This window comes from Callithrix jacchus, chromosome 4 (genome assembly GCF_049354715.1).
Source record: "Callithrix jacchus isolate 240 chromosome 4, calJac240_pri, whole genome shotgun sequence".
In the NCBI taxonomy this organism is placed as follows: Eukaryota; Metazoa; Chordata; class Mammalia; order Primates; family Cebidae; genus Callithrix; species Callithrix jacchus.
The window spans coordinates 90,189,280-90,210,691 of NC_133505.1; the positions used below are offsets into that span (position 1 = coordinate 90,189,280).

General features: G+C 34.7%; 1 protein-coding gene across 5 annotated transcripts in view; it reads right to left on the reverse strand.

Moving 5' to 3' along the window:
- Positions 1-21,412, reverse strand: part of TBX18 (T-box transcription factor 18) — a 312,102-nt gene that overhangs the window by 121,743 nt on the left and 168,947 nt on the right. Inside the window, exon 9 of one of the 5 annotated variants that reach the window (XM_054254222.2) lies at positions 14,129-15,205. The exons of the other annotated variants lie outside the window; for them this stretch is intronic. The gene's annotated coding sequence lies outside the window, so the exon portion shown is untranslated. Of the gene's footprint in view, positions 1-14,128; positions 15,206-21,412 lie in introns of those variants that run through there. 5 annotated transcript variants of the gene reach the window in all.

The window sequence follows — 21,412 nt, forward strand, 5'->3', positions numbered from 1 at the left end:
GAGACACAAAAAACCCTTCAAAAAATCAGTAAATCCAGGAGCTGGTTTTTAGAAAAGATCAACAAAATAGACCACTAGCCAGATTAATAAAAAAGAAAAGAGAGAATAACCAAATAGATGCAATAAAAAATGATAAAGGAGAAATCACCATAGATCCCACAGAAATTCAAACCATAATCAGAGAATATTACAAACAACTCTATGCACATAAACTAGTAAACCTGGAAGAAATGGATAAATTCCTGGACACTTGCATCCTCGAAACCTAAACCAGGAAGAAGTAGAAACCATGAATAGAACAATAACAAGATCTGAAGTTGAGGCAGCAATTAAGAGCCTACCACACAAAAAAAGCCCAGGTCCAGATGGGTTCACAGCTGAATTCTACCAGACACACAAAGAGGAACTGTTACCATTCCTTCTGAACTATTCCAAATAATCCAAAAAGAGGGAATCCTTCCCAAATCATTTTATGAGACCATCATCATCCTGAGACCAAAACCCGGAAGAGACTCAACAAGAAAAGAAAACTTCAGGCCAATATCCATGATGAACATCGACGCAAAAATCTTCAATAAAATAGTGGCAAGCCAATTGCAACAACACATCAAAAAGCTTATCCACCATGATCAAGTAGGATTCATCCCGGGGATGCGAGGCTGGTTCAACATACCTAAGTCTATAAATGTAATTCACCACCTAAACAGAAACCACATGATTCTCTCAATTGATGCAGAGAAGGCCTTTGACAAAATTCAACAGCTTTTTATGCTAAAAATCCTCAATAAACTCGGTATTGATGGAATGTATCTCAAAGTAATAAAAGCTATTTATGACAAACCAACAGCCAATATCATACTGAATGGGCAAAATCTGGAAGCATTCCCTTTGAAATCTGGCACTAGACAAGGATGCCCTCTCTCAACACTCCTATTCAATATAGTTCTGGAAGTTCTAGCCAGAGAAATCAGGCAAGAAAAAGAAATAAAGGGTATTCAAATAGGAAAAGAGGAAGCCAAATTGTCTCTATTGGCAGACGACATGATAGTATATCTAGAAGACCCCATTGTCTCAGCCCAAAATCTCCTGAAAGTGATAAGCAACTTCAGCAAAGTCTCAGGATACAAAATCAATGTGCAAAACTCACAAGCATTTGTATATACCAATAACAGACCTAAAGAGAGCCAAATCAAGAATGAACTGCCATTCACAATCACTACAAAGAGAATAAAATACTTAGGAATACAACTAACAATGAATGTAAAGGAACTCTTCAAGGAGAATTACAAACCACTGCTCAACGAAATAAGAGAGGACACAAACAGATAGAGAAACATTCCATGTTCATGGTTAGGAAGAATCAATATCATGAAAATGGCCATGCTGCCCAAAGTAATTTACAAATTCAATGCTATTCCCATCAAGCTACCAATGTCCTTCTTCACAGAACTGGAGGAAACCACCTTAAACTTCATATGGAACCAAAAGAGAGCCTGCATAGTCAAGTCAATTCTAAGTAAAAAGAACACAACGGGAGGCATCACACTACCAGACTTCAAACTATAGTACAAGCCTACAGTAATCAAAACAGCATGGTACTGGTACCAAAACAGAGATATAGACCAATGGAACAGAACAGAGGCATTGGAGGCAACACAACATATCTACAACCATACAATCTTGGATAAACCTGACAAAAACAAGCAATGGGGAAAGGATTCCCTGTTTAATAAATGGTGTTGGGAAAACTGGCTAGTCATGTGCAGAAAGCAGAAGCTGGACCCCTTCCTGACACCTTACACTAAAATTAACTCCAGATGGATTAAAGGCTTAAACACAAGACCTGATACCATAAAAACCCTAGAAGAAAATCTAGGCAAAACCATCAGGACATAGGAGTAGGCAAGGACTTCATGACCAAAACACCAAAAGCATTGGCAACAAAAGCCAAAATAGACAAATGGGACCTAATCAAACCCCACAGCTTCTGCATGGCAAGAGAAACAGTCATTAGAGTGAACTGGCAACCAACAGAATGGGAAAAAATTTTTGCAGCTTACCCAACTGACAAAGGGCTGATATCCAGAATTTATAAAGAACTAAAACAGATTTACAAGAAAAAAACAAACAAGCCCATTCAAAAGTGGGCAAAGAATATAAATAGAAACTTTACAAAAGAAGGCATACATGAGGCCAACAAACATATAAAAAAATGCTCATCATCACTGGTCATTAGAGAAATGCAAATCAAAACTACATTGAGATAACATCTCACACCAATTAGAATGGCGATCATTAAAAAATCTGGAGACAACAGATGCTGGAGAGGATGTGGAGAAATAGGAACACTTTTACAGTGCTGGTGGGAGTGTAAATTAGTTCAACCATTGTGGAAGACAGTGTGGCGATTCCTCAAGACCTAGAAATAGAAATTCCACTTGACCCAGTAATCCCATTACTGGGTATATATCCAAAGGATTATAAATCGTTCTACTATAAGGACACATGCACATGAATGTTCATTGCAGCACTGTTTACAATAGCAAAGATCTGGAATCAACCCAAATGCCCATCGATGATAGACTGGACTGGGAAAATGTGGCACATATACACCGTGGAATATTATGCAGCAATAAAAAAGGATGAGTTCATGTGCTTTGTAGGGACATGGATGAACCTGGAGAACATCATTCTCAGCAAACTGACACAAGAACAGAAAATGAAATACCGCATATTTTCACTCATAGGTGGGTGATGAACAATGACAACACATGGTCGCAGGGAGGGGAGCACTACACACAGGGGTCTGTTGCGGGGAATAGGGGAGGGACAGCGAGGGGTGGGGAGTTTTGGAGAGATAGCATGGGGAGAAATGCCAGATACTGGTGAAGGAGAGGAAGGCAGCAAATCACACTGCCACATATGTACCTATGCAACTATCTTGCATGTTCTTCACATGTACCCCAAAACCTAAAATGCAATTAAAAAAAAAAGAAAAAAAAAGAATAATGAAAATGGTCTTCCATTTATTGAACATATATTATATATCATATATGGTACTAAGTTCCTTTATTTATGTTTGCCAAGTCCTACTGTGTGTCAGCCACTAGCTCAAATAGGTAGAGTTGTTTCAACCTATAGTGGACAATCTCCTCAGCCAAATGTCAGACAGGTATATTCATTTACTATGTAAGAGCCTAGAACATAGACCAACTGAAACTTAACCTATAACTTCCCTCCCCAATGTACCAGCATCATTAATAACATATTCCTCTTGTAGTCTTTCCAGATACTATTACAAAAGTGTTTGAAATACACTCTTTCAAATACCTGTTTCTATCTGTGGTTTTTCATTTGATTAAGTTTGTTTTTAATCATCTGGGAATAAAATCTGGTTCCTTGAACTAGGAGGACAATTTTTTATAGGAACACTCAATCATTTATCCTAACAGGAATTTGATTTTACCTGAAATACAAAGAAATATTACAAGAAAGGGAACAATATAAGGATTGGGAACAATTCCTAATATATTAAAAGGTTTCATTCTCAACAAATATCATTCTCAGTAAGTCACTCATTTTTTTCATTTAACTAAAATGTAAGGGGACATGCCTGCTCTGCTTGGTGCACTATAGCTCCTGAACAGCCTAACTACCTGATGCAGAATTGATGTGCAAATGCTAAATGCAGTGTGCATAGCATAATATTTAAGAATTCAGATTTTGGAGCCAGAATGCCTGGGTATGAATTGTGACTCCAACATTTATGAGCCACGTAACTTTGGGCAAAATACTTAGCTGTGCCTCAGTTTCTCTCCATATGTAAAATAGGGAAATATAGGGTTGTTATGAATAGTATAAATGTTATGAATAGTAACTGACTTAATATTAATAAAATGCTTAAAATAGTGACTGGCACAATGTAAGGGCTCTTTAAAAAAAACTTTAATTTTTATCTGTTTCAAATAATCACAGATTTTCAAAGGTATTATTAATGGTTCTTGAAATAGAATCCTTCCAACAACTGAGGGCCCGCCCTCCCACTCATCACCCTTATGGAGCTTTAACTGTAGTTTTAAAAGCTATGAGAAGGCTCTGTAATCTCAGCAAGTTTAGAAAGCACCATTTCTGGACTCCAAGAAAAATTTCAGAGGAAATCTAGCCAATCTGGGTTCGAACTGGCACTTAGATTCACTAACTTGAATGTTTTCCAAAATTTTGGATCATAGAGATGTCTGTGTGTTCCTGTGTTTTAGATCTGCAGCAGTTTACTCTATGGCTTCAAAGTTCCCTTTAAAATGGAAGTAAAATCATTCTGATGGTATATAGTATCATACCCATCTACTCTTTTTTATTTAGATGTCACAATTACATAAATGCATGCACAATCTTCTCTGCCAACAGCATTTGTACAGTGTGCAGAAATCTTGAAAACAGCTTTTCTGCCAGGGTTACCACAATGTCCCATTTATTTTCCACTCAGGCCTGGGAAAGTCTACAAAGAAACACACTAGAAATTTGTGCCAAAACAGCTTAACTTGATTTAAATCAGCCTCCTTTTCATGATCTTTTTCAAAGACTAAATGCCAGTTCCTCTTCAACCTACTAAAGCAAACTACCTTTTTGTGGAGGACCATGGTCTTCAGGTAAAAAGAGTCTATGGTAGGCAATTCATATTCGAGGTCACTTTTTGAGGTAAAATGTCCCTAAAGATGACTACATTTACTGCAGAAGAATTGTAGAATTGTCATATGAAGGAAGATGTCAATATATAAGAAACAATATTTTCTTGTTCCACAATGATGAAGTACTTTGCCAAAATGAAATTACTTACAAAGAGTTTCGAAATATTTTCTGACCATCGATTGTCAAAACTTCAGCAAAATTCTCAGGAATAACACTTACCTTTTTTTCTATTTATGAAGGCTTAAGTAATTTTAGGAATCTTTGGGGAACTCCTTCAACCTCAAATTTAAACATTTAAGAAATAACACGTCTATTTTAAATGTAATATCAATTATGTTCCAAACTCCTTCACTTGATCAGTTTAGTCTAGAAGTGTTCACAGTATTCACTTGGGTTTTTAAAGCTGCTTTACTTTCATGGTTTATGTCTTATCACTGTTCTAGTCTCTAACTACCTTTCAAACATTTTTTTATTTACAAAACTAAGGCCAAGTCTATACTAGCAAATTGAAGTTGAAAAGTAAGGCCCATTGGGGGATAATTTCAAAAGAAAAAAAATTTTTATTATTTTTTACTATTTTTATTATTTTATTAGTTACTGGTTTTTACATATTATTGATAAGTACTCTCTGATTTTCTGTTCTCAACTTTATGTTCAAGTTTTGACCCAGACTTCACTAGGGAGATCTGTCCTAAATCCTAGTATATTATGACAAGCTCTGTCTCTCTTAAAATTCTTTATGCTAACTAAGATTCTCTTGTATTTTCAATAGATGTCTTTCAAGTCTAATTCTAATTGCAATATTTACACAAAGGTTTTCTCATAGGACCCTGACATTTTTCAGCAACTTTACTGAAAAAAAAAAAAAACATGCCAGCTTAAATATCACCATAGGCTAAAAATGTAATAACAATATAAAAATGTGAATATGCAAAATCCTTCTGAGCATGTCCTAAAATATTAGATAATGATTACTTTTTAAAATGTTTTACTTAGATATATCTCAAGATAACTAGCTTCTCTAGTTCATTCTACCTCCTTTCACTTTTAATTTTATATTCCCTTTATATGCCTTTGAAAAATGGGAATAAAGGTGCATGTTTATTTTAGCCTTTAAATTACATTTAAATTATAAACCAAAATTCTATCATTTTGCCTTTCCTTCAATGAATTCTGGCTTTCAAGTGAAAAATTAAAAAATGATTCTTGAAATTTTTGATTTGGCCTGGCATTAGCAGCTAAGCCTTGGCTTTTTCCTGTTGAACATAAACAATATCAAAAATACCAACATCAGGTAAGACACGCTGTGTCTGCAGTGGATTAAAACAAAAATGAGACTACTCCTTGGTCTTGTCTGAACACAGAAAAAAGACATGAATAGTTTCAAACCTCAAAAGTGACCAAGTATTCCCCATCTGTACTACATGAGTGGATACTGCTTCTTCACCAGTTATACCCTTGCCCTCTCTAGTCTTCCCTCAACCTAGATAAAACGTATTAAAATGCTTAATTATAGGATGATTCCCACTTTCTGACACTATTCATCAAATTCAAAGCAAACTCCTGCTTCCAAGAACTCTTCCCCAAGTCACCTAACACAAGCCAAATGCTCTAGTAATGTCTAACACCTTCTTGCTGAGAGGCCCACCATTTCCTTGATGTATGTTCTTCCTCACCCTAAAAACTTGCAAGTCAAAAGCAACCTATGCAACTCCAGTGGTGTGCCTGATAGCCTTAGGCATTAATACAAGCAAGACTTTAGCTTCAGAACATGTTTTAAAACAGCTTCATTTTAGGTAGAAATAATTTTCAGCCGTTCCATTGTGTGGAAAAAGTCCAAATCCTGTGATGGAATTCTAATCAATTCGTGATAGTTTAATGAAAACTTGTATTTACTTATAACTCTTCATGAAAAAGAGAACCAGGACCTTATACTAGTTAGGCCTTTTTACCCTTGTTTATATCTCTGTGGGAAGTGCTCCATAGATATGTGGACAAAGATGAGGGTGAACCGGCATAGACTAACTGAAAGTCCCAAAGAATGCCTCTAATCTTCTTCAGGAGAGGAGGGATTGACCTCTCTGTCCACGAGTGCATGTTACTAATGTAGAGGCTTGTATAGCAGGGTGGCATGGGAGATTTCACTTTTTCTAACTTTGGTACATAGTAGGTACACAGTAAAAATTATCTTCCCCCTCCCTTCCTCCTTCCCTTTCTTCCTTTTCTCCTTCCGCCCTCCATTTTTCATTGTTCTCTCTCTCCCTTTTCCCATTTCTTTCCACTTTCTTTTCTTTTATAATATTCCTTTACAGAGCAGGGAACAAATGCTATGAAAAACTGTCAATTTTTGTTTTTAAAAAAATGCCCATTTCTGCATTCCTGTAGTCCCAGCTACCTGGGAGGCTGAGGCAGGAAAACGGCTTGAACCTGGGAGGCAGAGATTGCAGTAAGCTGAGATCACGTCATTGCACTTCAGCCTGGGCCACAGAGCAAGACTCTCAAAAAAAAAAAAAAAGCCCATTTCGTAAAATCTATATACAAATAACATACAAAAAGTCATGAAAATATGCAAATGTGATTTGGTAGCAGAGTAGTTGAATGATTTCTCATCATTCAAAAAATATATGTTAATATATTTTCCATTATTTGTTTTTATAACTTCGAATAAAAAATTTCTGGTGTACTAAAACTAGCCTCTCCTTTAGGCTCCTCCCTCTCTTAAACAAATACACCTTTTTCAGTTGATACCTTAGAGTAATGTAAATTGTTTTAATAGCATATGGCGGTAATTAGGATTCAAAGTCAAATAAAGTGAAGCTATTCTGTTTCTTCTTTGCAGCCTACACTGCTGCATCATCTTTAAGAACACCTCAACAATACACTTTAGATAAGAGTGTTGAGCCCATTAGCAAGGCACAGAGCAGATTCTCCTTGTCTGTGTCTTTTCATAGGGCTCAGATTTCATTCTGTGCCAGGAGTTATACATCACTCTCAATGGTGTGCCTCCAGAGCTGACTGAGGAAAGTGCAGAAAAACTACCATTAACAAGGGAGTAATTACATTCAGCCTAAATTAATTATTGGCCGCTCAGGACTGGTGAGTAAGGGCCACACAGATGGCCTCTGACTCAGTTCCCACCTTTGAGGAAAGAAATATTCCAATATGGTGCACATGACTGCATAAGATAACAAGAGGCAGGCTATTTCTGGTCTACTGGTCTTGAAGTTACCGTATTTGTTAATATGACATGGGGCTTATTTGCATTAACACTGTAGGTACATTGTATTTTTTAGGGAAAAAAAATGAATGATAGTCACTTGGGACGGAGGTCATTTCACGGCAGTCAGCATTAGGACCAGCAAAATCAAGCTGAGGACCTTTAAAATGCAATTCAGTCGAAAGAAAAGGTCATGGATCAGTGAACAGGTGATGGAAGGTGTTCGTGAGGAATTTAGATTAGCACAAAATACAAACAAACCACAAGAATTAGGGAAGAGAGAAATCAGGACAACCTGGAGAGCAGGAAGCCAAGGTCTTGGCAGGGTGGCAAGGAAGACACTGATAGGACCTGGAGACTATGCACCATGCAGGCAAGGATTATGATTCTCATTTACTCCATGTCCTCAGAAGCCAGCACAGTTGGCACATACAACATGCCAATATACTGTTGTTCAATTAATTTCATCTATTATTTATTTATGAAATATCATGCTCTTCCTAGAGATCTATATAGAATTAGTTCAATTTAATAAGTATCTTAGAGTTTCTACTCTGTACTAGGCACTGTGATAGATACTAGAAAATAATATACGAACCAGGCTCCTGTCCTCAAGGAATTTGCAATATAGTGTCTGAGGCTGATGGTAAAAAGTTATTATTAGTTATTATGAAACTGTAATAATAGAAGTGTAGCGATGATAAGCAGGCTGAACAAAGAAACTACTGATTGGTTCTGTCTAGGAGGAGCTACCCAGAAGCAATTTTAAAGCATATACAGACAGGAGTTGATCAGATGGACAAGTGGGGGAAAAGCACAGTAGGAAAAAGAAACATTATATATACAGGCAGAGGGGCCCAAACAACATAGCAAGCTCATAGAAAAAGTAGTTCTTATTTCATGAGTAGTTCAATGTTGCTGGAGAGCAAATAATATGAAAAAACAAAATCAAGAAAGTAATCTCATTTACAATAGCTACAAATAAAATAAAATACCTAGGATTTAACTTCTTATCCAAAAAGGTGAAAGATCTCTACATTTAAAACTATAAAATCCATCAAGAGATAAATGGATAAAGAAAATGTGGTACTTATAGACAATGGAGCGCTATTCAGTCATAAAAAAGAATGAGATGCTGTCATTTTCAACAACATGGATAGAACTGGAGGTCATGATGCTAGGTTAAACAAGCCATGCACAGAAAGACAAACATCACATGTTCTCACTTATTTCTGGGATATAAAAGTCAAAACAATTGAATATGTGGAGGTAGAGAGTAGAAGGGTGGTTATTAGAGGCTGGGAAGAGTGGTGGGTGGGTGATGGTGGAGAGGTGGGAATAGTTAAACGGTACAAAAAATAGAAAGAATTAATAAGACCTAGTATTTGATACCACAACAGGGTTACTATAGTCAATAATAATTTAATTGTAGATTTAAATATAACTTAAAGTATAATTTGATTATTTATCACACAGGGATAAATGCTTGAGAAGACAGATATCCTGTTTATATGATATGATTTTCACACATTTCATGTCAATATCAAAACGTCTCATGTACCCCATAAATATATTCTGCATATCCACAAAATTAAAATTGAATATTTAAAAAAATGTGAAACAGTAAAGAAAGAAATGAGAGTACACAAAAAGTAAAAAGACATTCCATGTTGATGGATTGGAAGAATCAATATTGTTAAAATGTTCATGCCACCCAAAGCAATCTATAGATTTAGTACAATCCCTATCAAAATACTAATGACATTCTTAATAGAAATAGAAATAACAATCCTACCATTTATGTGAAACCACAAAAGATCCAGAATAGCCAAAGCTAGTCTTAGCAAAAAGAATACAATTGGAAGAATCACATTACTTGATTTCAAATTATACTACAGAGTTATAGTAATCAAAACAACAAAATACTGTGCATAAAAATAGGCACATAGACCAGTGGAACAGAATAGAGAATCCAGAAACAAACTCATACATCTATAATGAACTTCTTTTTGACAAAGGTGCCAAGAATACACACTGGGAAAAATTTCATTAATAAATGGTGCTAGAAAAATTGGATATTCTTATGCATGAGAATGAAACTAGACTATTTATTGCCATATACAAAAAATTAAATAAATAAAAATTGATTGGAGACATAAAAGACTTGCAACTATGAAACTACTAAAAGAAAACATTGGAGAAACTCTCCAGGACACTGAACTGGACAAAGATTTCTTAAGTAATACCCCACAAGCACAGGCAACCAAAGTAAAAATGTACAAATGAGATCACACTAAGTTAAAAAGCTTCTGCACAGTAAAGAAAACAAAATGAAAACAACCTGCAGAATGGAGGAAAATATTGCAAACTATACATCTGACAAAGGTTTAATAACTAGAGTATATAGAAGCTCAAGCAACTCAATAGGAAAAAAATCTAATATAATTCAAAATGGGAAAAAGACAGGAATAGATATTTCTCAAAAGAAGACATACAAATGGCAAAAAGGTATATGAAAAGATGCTCATATAGTTGATCATCGGAGAAATGCAAATCCAAACTACAATGATATATCTCACCCCAGGTAAAATGACTTTTATTCAAAAGACAGGCAATAGCAAATGCTGGCAAGGATGTGGAGAAAAGGGAACCCTCATACATTGTTGGTGGGAATATAAATTAGTACAACCCTTATAGGGAACTTCCTGGGTTCTTCAAAAAACTAAAAATAGAGCTACCATATTGTATTAGTCCGATCTTGCACTGCTATAAAGAAATATCTGAGACTCTGGATAATTTATAAATAAATGAGGTTTAATTGGCTCACGATTCTACAGGTTGTACAGAAAGTACAGAAGCATCTGCTCCTGAAGAGGTCTTAGGAAGCTTTTACTCGTGGCAGAAGGCAAAGTGGAAGCAAGCATCTTACGTGACAGAAGCAGAACCAAGAAGTGGCAGGAAGGTGTACACTACACATCTTTAAACAACTAGATCTCATGATAACTCACTCATTATCACAAGAACAGCACTGAGGGGATGATGCCAGACTATTCATGAAGGATCGACCCGCATGATCCAATCACTGCCCACGAGGCCTCACCTCCAATACTGAAGATTACAAGTGAATATGAGAATTGGGTGGGGACACAGATCCAAATCATATCACCTATGGTTCAGCAATCCCACTGCTGGGTATATATACAACAGACAGAAAATAAGTATATTGAAGAGATAGCTGAACTCCTATGTTTATTGCAGCACTATTCATAATAGCCAAGATTGGGAAGCAACTCAACAGATGAATGGATAAAGAAAATGTGATACATATACAAAATTCTATTCAGCCACAAAAAAGAATGAGATACTTTTGTCATTTGCAGCAATGCAGATGGAACTGGAGGTCATTATGTTAAGTGAAATAAGCTAGGCACAGAAAGACAAAATTCATATATTCTCACTTATTGTTGAGAGCTAAAAATTAAAGCAGCTGAATGCATGGAGATAGATAGTAGAATGATGGTTACCAGAAGCTGGGAAGGAAAGACAGTTGGATGGTGGAAGGGAGTGGGGATGTTTAATGGATACAAAAATCTAGTGTGAATAAGATTTAATATTTGATAGCACAACAGGGTGACTAACATCAACAATAATTTATCATACATTCTAAAATAACCAAAAGAGTATAATTATATTGTTCGTAACACAAGAAAGGATGAATGCTTGAGGTGATGCATACCTCATTTACCCTGATGTGATTATGACGCACTGTATGATGGTATCATAATATGCCATGTACCCCATAAATATATACACCTACTATGCACCCACAGAAATTAAAAATTAAAAACACAGAAAAAATATGCTACTGGAGAGACTCATGGCCAGATGAGGATGAAAAGAGCTTGAACTTGCGCATGGGTAATGGGGAAACATAGCAGATTGAAAGCAGAGAAGGATTCAGATTTGCATTTTAATTAGACAATTCACCTAGTAGATAAAGAAAAGATGGGAGAGGGAGAAGATTGTAACACCAAAGTCTATTCCAGAGATGGGAAGACACAGAAGTAAGACAGCGGCAGTCAAAATGACCAGGAAGAACTATAATTAAGCTCTATCTGAGAGATAAGATAGATAAGATTTAATGTTTAATTGGATATGACTAGGGAGGGAGAACATAGACTAAAAATACCTTTGCCTCTCAGGCTTGGGAGATTGGGTGGATGTCGAATTGCCAGTTGGGCTAAAGAAAATTGGATGAAATTATTGCGGGAGAGGGGAATAGATAATGAGTTGTTTACGACATGTTGAATTCGACAACTAATAGGGCATTTAAGTGAAAAGTTTTAGTAGGCAATTTGATTTCCAGGCGATATCTACATCAGAAACAGTTTGGAAAGTTATCATGATATAGGCAAAAATTGAAGGCAAGAAGATGAATGGGATCATCTAGGAGGGGATAGAGATTGAGAGGCTAAAATAATTAAAGATAAACCCTGGTAAATACTTACACTTAGGTGATACATAAAGAATGAAAAATTAGTGAAGAAGAAAGGAAGAAAGAGAAAGAAGAAAGAAAGAAAAAGGAAGGAAGGAAGGAAGAAAGAGAGACAGAGAGAAAAAGAAAGAAAGAGGGCAGGGAGGGAGGGCAAGTGAACGAGAGAGAAGAGCCAGGTACAGAGTGATAGATGTGACAGAGAGAAAGAATGTCAAGGAGAAGGGAATGATAAAAATAAATGTCAAAGAGGGTAGAGAAACCAAATGAGAACTAAACATAGTCTGCCGTATGAAATAATTAGAAAGATACTAGTAAGTAGAATGATAGGATTATAAAAGAGATTCCAAATTAAGGACCAAATTAAGGACTTTTCTAAAGAAAGTAAGGATATGTTAATATGTGAGGTACATTATTCTTTGAAGAAGCTTGAATAAAGAGGAAAACAGAGAAATAGGAGGGCCATAGGAGGAGGGTACAGCTTTTTAGAAATTTTTTGGTTTATTTTGGGTGGAAGAAACATGAATCTGTTGACAGAGTGGAAGCAAGGCTGTAACAGAAAAGAAGAGAAAAAAATAACGAAGCAATATTTCAGAGAAGGGGGAAGAAGGAGACATTGCCTTGAATAAAGGGAAGGCGATTTCTTTTTCTGAATCTTGAAAAAGGTGGGAGTGTGGAGTCTTTGAATGCATTTTCGTTTAATGATATCACAGTTAATGTACTTAATGCAAATTATGATTAAGCCAAAGAAAATTATGCTAGCATTTTGGCTGGGCACAGTGGCTCACACCTGTAATCTCAGCACTTTGGGAGACCGAGGTGGTTGGATCATGGGGTCAGGACTTCAAGACCAGCCTGGGCACCATGGTGAAACCCCATCTTTACTAAAAATACAAAAATTAGCTGGGCATGGGGGCACACATCTGTAATTCCAGCTACTAGGGAGGCTGAAGCAGGAGAATCACTTGAACCTGGGAGGCAGAGGTTGCAGTGAGCCAAGATCATGCCATTGCACTCCAGCCTCTGTGACAAAGCAAGACTGTCTCGAAAAAAAAAAAAAGAAAGAAAGAAAAAGAAAAAAGTATACTAGCATTTTATTAATGATCATGGTCTTCAAATGACCCATAACCACTTTCATCTTTAGCAAGTTTGTCTTTTTCAAGAGGTCTCCTTGAATACAATACAGTGAAAATCCAAAGTTTTTATCCTGTCACCTTTGTCATAAACTCTCACTGTAATTATTGTAACGTATAGTCTAAAAGTAATTCACCAGTAAGTGATAGGTAAACTAATGGGAGCATCTGTGTTTCAGACTTTGGAAATGCATCATTTCTAGCCCTGCTAGAATTTAATTTGCCTAGTTTAGCAACTAGCATGGGCTGTTGCACAACTAATTTGTTTATAATAATTATTCATTGATCATAAATTATACTACAATTGTTGAATTAGTTCACTAGTCATTACCTGAGTAGCAAGATGTAAATCTAGGCTCAGATGTCCTCTCCTGTCCAGCAAGAAAATCTGCCTCCTCAATAGCCATTCAAAACCTGTACAAATTGCCTTTCAAATGCCAGTAGACATAATAATCAGATATCTAACTTTCAAAGTGAGCAGTCTGTTAAGATTTTGTTGAATCTGAAGATCAACTCTAAGAAAATTAATATATTTATATTATTGAATATTCAATTTAATAAACATAGTATATTCTTCCATATTTATTTATCCATTTATTTACCCAATGTATTTTATGTTGTTAAATGTCCTTAAATGTTGAAGGACAATTGGATTGTTTTGACTTTGAATTATTATCAATAAAGTTGATATTATCATTGTATAAAACTCTTTGTGTGTATATCTGTTTTTATTTCTTTTGGGTAAACATCTAGATGCATAATTGTGGTATGATATATTAAAACAAGCAAACAAAACCTTTGCCTGCCCAAAATAAAAGTTTAAGAACTTTAGATTTTATGTTTAGGTCTATGATTCCTTTCAAGTAAAATTTTCAACTTGGTTTGAGATAAGGATTGAGGCTTATTTTAATTTTGTTTTACGGAAGTATGGATATATAATATTTTCCACAAATGAAGATGGAACACCTAGTGTTCCATCTTTTAATTATCTTGGAAAAATATATGCATGGATCTATTTCTTGACTTTATCTATTCCATTAAGTTTTCTATGCATTCTTATGTCCACATCACTGTCTTCATTATAATAGCTTTAGCAAATGTCTTTAAATCAGGTACTGAAAATCTTCCTTCCAACTTCGCTTTTTCAATATTCTAGGTTCTTGTCATCTTCAAATAAATTTTAAAATCAGCTTTATTTCTACAAAGAAACAAAACAAAACTTGTCTTTAGCTTTGTAACAGACTGTGATTAAGATTGACCCCAAAGATCAATGTGGGGAGAATTGACACTTGGACGTATTGAGACTTTCCACCCATGAGCATGAGTATTGCTTATTTATTGCTGTGTAGATAACTGCCCCAAAATTTAGTGGTTTAAAATAACAAAGATTTACCATCTCATGTTTTCTTTGGTGGGAATTTGGGAGTGGTTTTCAGGAATGGTTCTGGCTCAGAGTCTCTCGTGAGGTGGCAATCAAGATGTCAGCTGGGGATGAAGCTACCTAAAGCCTTGATGGAGGCTGAAGAACTGTTACCATGCACATCGGTGGCTGTCAACAAAGTCCTCCAATTCCTCACTGGCTTTTGGCAGGAGACATCAGTTCTTCACCATGTAGACCTCTCAATAAGAGCTGCTTGAGTGTCCTGATGGTCATGGCATGATTCTCACATACATAGCCTACATCCAGAGGAAGAGGAAATAGAATTCAACTCTGGAAGGGAGGAATATCAACAAATTTGTAGATATATTTTTAAACCATCAAGGTATATTTCTCCTTTTATTTAGGTTTTGTTTCCCTTTGTAATGTTCCGTAAGCTTCAGTGCACAGACTTTCACATTGTTTGGTAAATGTATGTCTAAGTATTTTGGGTTTTTTGATGCTGCTATAGATGTATTTTTCCTTCTATTTTTTCATCACTAATATATAAAAATAATTTTTGTAATTTGACCTGATATCTTGTGACTGTGCTAAATTCATTTGATAATAATAGCAGCTCTTCTATTGATTGCTCAGGTTTTTCTAAGTATACAATCATTTTGTCTGCAAATCCACAAATGTGCTGTATTAGGCAGACTAGAGTCAGGAAACAGAACACATATAAATTATTTTAATAAAAGTATACATACACTATGAATTGAAGATCTGAAAGACAAAAAATAGAGCACTAATACATGATAGAGATAACAACAGCAGGAATGTAAAACGATTGAAGATGCAGAGAATAGAATGGTGGTTACAAAGGCTCAGGAAGGGAGGGAATGGGGAGAAAGAGAATAAAATCTCAGCCACACAAGAGAAATATATTTTATTTTTAGATTTATTGCACAGCATAGTGAATATAATAATACTTATTGTTCATTTCAAAATGACTAAAAAAGTAAATTTTAAATGCCCCCATCATAAAAATGTTTAGTATTTGAGGTGATGGATATGTTAACTAGTTTATTTAATGTTTCCACATTGTGTTCATAAATTACAACATCATTTTGTACTCCATTTATTGATACAATTACAAGTTGTCAACTTACAATAATTAAAAAAAATAGCACCTACTACCCCCAAGACTTGGGGGTATTAAACAGAAGAGATTAGAATTTGTCAAATGTAAAAGCTGAGAGGAGTGATCCCAGGGCATCAAAATTTAGACCTCTGAGAAAGGAATGCTGCTTAGTTTGTGCTTATGTCTGAGTTTGAAGGAAGGTTCCCATGAGCCTGTATACATACACGATACATACACCCCAATTTCTGAGAAAAGGGTGGCAGTTGGCTGATTCTGGTGTTTCTGAGGGGGTACCAGGAGGCTAGTTTTTCCAAGAGTGGTAGAACTGCAAACTGGATTCAGCTATTGTGACTGAAATGAACTGTCATAGCTGGTGTCAAAAAGTGAGCCTGGGATGTCATTGGCAGAAATAAGAAGCAAACAGGAAGTTCACACAAAGCAAACAGGAATAAACAAGTCCCTTACCCTCCTCCAGTATTGCCCACTCCCCTCTAGATGTATAGCATACTCTTCTCTTGATTCATTCATAGCACTTGCTTCCCTAGATTTATAGCACCCTCTGTTGGCTCCATTAGAAGCATTAGCAGGCTGCCAACAGGTGAAAGAGAAATGTAGAAAGAGCTCAACTAACAAGCAGAAACCATAAGAACGCTATGTTTACTAAGTAGCAGTACTACCTTAATATACAGCATATTGACAAGGAACCCAGAAGGAATTTGGGAGGTTTCAAACCCAAACATAATTGTTCCCTTCAGGACATTTGTCAAAGTGAAAAGCATCTTCAAGGCAGAGCAGAGATTTCAAAAGTCTTACACAGCTAATAATTATGGTTTGGATCCATCTGGCTCTGAGTTGAGAAATGAATAGCCAGGAACATTCAGTTTTCTGATTAGTTAAGGACAGACTGATTAGTATCATATCTTCAATCCAGCCTTGACTTACACAATACCTGACTTATAGAGGGAATCAGACACTGGTAGATATGCTAGGATCAAATGGGCGAGTCTATTAGCTAAGATGTCTATAATTTTGCAGATATACTGCTGAAATTCAAACAGAATAGAGAAGCTTGCCACAAAAACAGGATCTCATAACAAAAAAATAATAGAAAACAAACAGCAATAACCAAACTAAAGGTAATCCAAGTATTGGAGTTATCTGACAAGGACTTCAAAATAACTATTCTTACCATGTTCAAGAAAACAGAAGTAAACATGGACAAAAAAAATGAATGGAAAGATAAAGGTAAAGAACAAAAATATAGACATACAAAAATGGACATTCTAGAATGGGAAAATACAATATCTAAATTAAGATAAAATAGATGGTGTTAGCAACAGATTACATGCAGCAGAAGAAGGACTGGTAAACTGGAAAAGAGCTAACTAAAAAAATAACCGAATTGAAGTACATAGGGAAAAATAACAAACTACAAGAAAGAATAGTGCAATAAGACAATGTGGTCTAACATATATAAAATTGGAGTTCCAAAAGAAAGGATAGGGAGGACAGGGAGAAAACAAGATTTGAAGAGATAATGGCCAATAATTTTCTAACACTAATGAAGTCTCTCAACTCACAGGTTCTAGAAACTCAGTGAACTCCAAACAAGATAAATCAAGCATGAGTATATAAAATTATGTTAGATCAGCTGTAATAATACTGCTAAAAACCAAAGTAACAGAGAAAATATTTTTAAAGCAACCAGAAAAAAAAGAGATACATAATCTTCTGGACTAGTCGGTTTCTTTTTGTTTCCCCCAGACTGATAAGATAGATAGATAGATAGATAATAGGAAAATAGAAAACTAGATTTATTATAAGGGACTGGCTTATATGTTTATGGAGACTGAAAAGTTCCATGATCTACTGTCTACAAGCTGGGAATCAAAGAGAGACAGTGGTACAGTTCCAGTCCAAGCCCAGAGGAACAGGAGTGCCAACGTCTGAGGCAAAAGAAGATGGATGTCCTAGCTCAAGCAGACAGAGCAAATTTGCCCTCCCCCAACCTTTTGTTCAATTTGGTCCCTCAATGAATTGGATGATGCCCACTCACATTCATGAGAGTGATCTTCTTTTGGTCTACCGATTTACCTCCAAAGGAGCTATAATAAACTGAGAACTGACCTCATACAAAATAATACAAAGATAAAAGACATTGAAATGACATTCTTAAATACTGAAAGAAAATAACCTTTAACTTAGAATTCTATATTCACAACAAATATCCTTCAATAATAAAAATGAAATTAATATATTCAGAGGAAAAAAATAATTTGTCACTAGTAAACATGTATTAAAACAGACAATAAAGGGAAAGAGGAACAAGGTTATCTGAGAGTAAAACACGAAATTTCAAAAAGAGTAAAAAGCAATAAAAATAGTAAGTATATGAATAAATTAAATAAATATTGACTAAACATTGGCTGCACAAATAATAATAATGGCCTGTGGAGTCTGAGGTGTATATTGAACTAAAATGCATGTCAATAACAATGCAAGAGGCAGGGAGGAGAATAAATGGAATTCAATTATTCTGAAATTCTCACATTATCAGGGTAGAGGTAGAAATAATAATTTATAATAGACCACAATAAGTCGAAATGCATGTTATAACTTCTATGAACATCACTGAAACAAGACTAAAAAAATGTGTAACTATAAGGTTGAGAAAAGAAAAATGGTCTAATCAAAATATTCATTAAAAAGTGCAAAAACTGAGAAGAAAAAGAACATGAAAAATAATATATGAGGCAATGGATATGCTACATAACCTGATTTGAATTTTAGACAATGTATACATGTATCAAAACATCACACTGCATCCCATAAATATCTATAATTATTATGTGCCTATAAATAGGTATGTATAAGATAGATGAATAAATGATAAAGGAAAAGCCTACAATAAACAAAAATATATAATTGCTTAAATATAAATGGTCTAAATTAAAATAATAAGAGACTATTATATTGAATTATCAAAAGCTGTATGATGTTTATGAGATAGTACAGTTGAAAGTAAATGAATAAAAAATATATATTATAAACATACTAATTAAAAATTATGTATAATTATACTAATCTTGGATACAGTAAGCTTTAATGCAAGAATATTTACTTAACATAAAAGGGATGTTTATATTATTTAATGATAAGGAAATCATTCCACTTAAGAATTTTAAATCTCTGTGAATAAGTAATATAGATGTGAAAGAAAGACATGAAAAAATAAAGAGAACTGAATAGAAAAATTTGAAAATACACATTCCATGCTAGGACTTGGACATAATTCCTTCAATAGCTAATAAAACAATCAGATAAATGTCAGTAGAGATATATAAGATTTGAATAATTAAGAAGCTTGATCTAACTGACATACATATAGCACTACACTCAACAAAAAGTATACATTATTTTCAGTACACATGGAATATTTGTCAAAATAGATTCAATATTTGGTTATAAAGCAAACCTCAACAAATTCAAAGGACTGAAATCATTCAGAGTATGTTCTCTGAACATAATGCAATTAAGTTATACGTAGATAATAAAAAGGTAACTAGAAAATTTCTACTCTCTTGGGTATTAAATAATGTATTTATAAACAACATATGGATCAAAAAGAAATGGCAATAAAAATTTAAAATGTTTTGAAATTAATGATGATTAATAGTATAATACTGAAAGTGGGAGAAAAATATCAAGTGAGTTGTTTAAGGAATATATACAGTCTTAAGTGCATATAGCAGAAAATTCTAAAAGAGCAAAATTAGTAATTTAAACTTTATCTCAAGAAGTTAGAAAAAGAACAGAAAAGTTAAATAACAAGAGAAAGAAATAGCAGTAAGAATATAAATCAATAAAATAAGGAATTTAGAAGAGAAAATCTTTGAAGAAAATAGTTGGTTCATTAAAGAGATAAATAAAATTGATAAACCTCTAGCAAGACTAATAAAGAAAGAAAAGAGAGGAAAAACAAATTACCGACAACAGGAATAGGAAGGGAACATTGGTGTGGAATTTTGAATTCTTAGCCAAAACAGAAATTTCCCTTAGAAAACACAACTTACTAAAACTGTAAGAATAGAATCAAAATTGTAAAATTATCTGCTTGATGTCTTGTGATATCAAAATTTTTTTTAAAACATTGTGTGTGTGTGTGTGTGTGTGTGTGTGTGAGAGAGAGAGAGAGAGAGAGAGAGAGAGAATCTGATTAGCCTTGTGTAGTAGGTTAAATGATGGCTTCTTCCAAAAGTTATGTGTACTTAGGATCTGTGTGTACAATCTTATTTGGAAACAGGATTATTATAGATATAGTTAAATTAAGGTTTGCAAGATGAGATCATCCTGAATTATCTGAGTAAGCTTCAAATCCAATGACAAAGACTGGCTCCTGAAGTCTGTGGAGGCAATGTGACCATGAAGACACATTGATTTTGAAACATTCTGGTCTCTAAAACTAGGAAAGAGTAAATTTTCTGTTGTTTAAAGTCACCAAATTTGTGGTAATTTGTTGTGGCAGCTACAGAAATTTATACCATTATTTCTTTCAAATTGATTAATGCTGTCAACAGAAATCTTACAAAGAAAACTCCAGGATTAGACTGCTTCACTAATAAGTTCTTCCAGATATTTCCGGAAGGAATAATGCTATCCAATCCAAATTCTTTTAGATAATAGAAAGAAAGCAGAAACATTTCCCAATTAATTTTATAAGTACAGCTTAACTGTGATGCCAAAACTTCATAAGAACAATAAAATATAGGGAAACCAGAAACCAGTCTTTCTCATGAACATAAATTCAAAAGTAATTTAAAAATTAGCAAATCAAAGTAGTGTTTAATCTACAATTGTAAAGGTGATTTAAAAATGTGCATACTTCTATTCACAATAGCAAAGACATGGAATTAACTGAGGTGACCCTCAACAGTATACTTAATTTACAAAGAATTTAAAAATAGGTAAAACTAGTCTATACATTTAAAAATCAAGATAGTTTTTATTTTGGAATGTTTTATTGACTAAAGCAGGGCATGAGTGGCTTCTGGTGTTCTGATAATGTCCTGTTTTTGAGACCTGGGTGTTGCTTACAAGAGTGTGTTCATTTTGTAAAAGTTCATCAAAATAATTGCTTATAATTTGTGTACTTTTTGTGTATATATTATAAAACTTTTACATTAGGGAGACTGATGCAGGCGAATCACGAGGCCAGGAGTTCAAGACTAGCCTAGCCAACATGGCAAAACCTGGTCTCTAATAAAAATTTTTTAAAAATTAGTCAGGTGTGGTGGTGGGTACCTGTAATCCCAACTACTCAGGAGGCTGAGGAAGGAGAATCGCTTGAACCCAAAAGGTGGAGGTTGCTGTGAGCTGCGGTTGT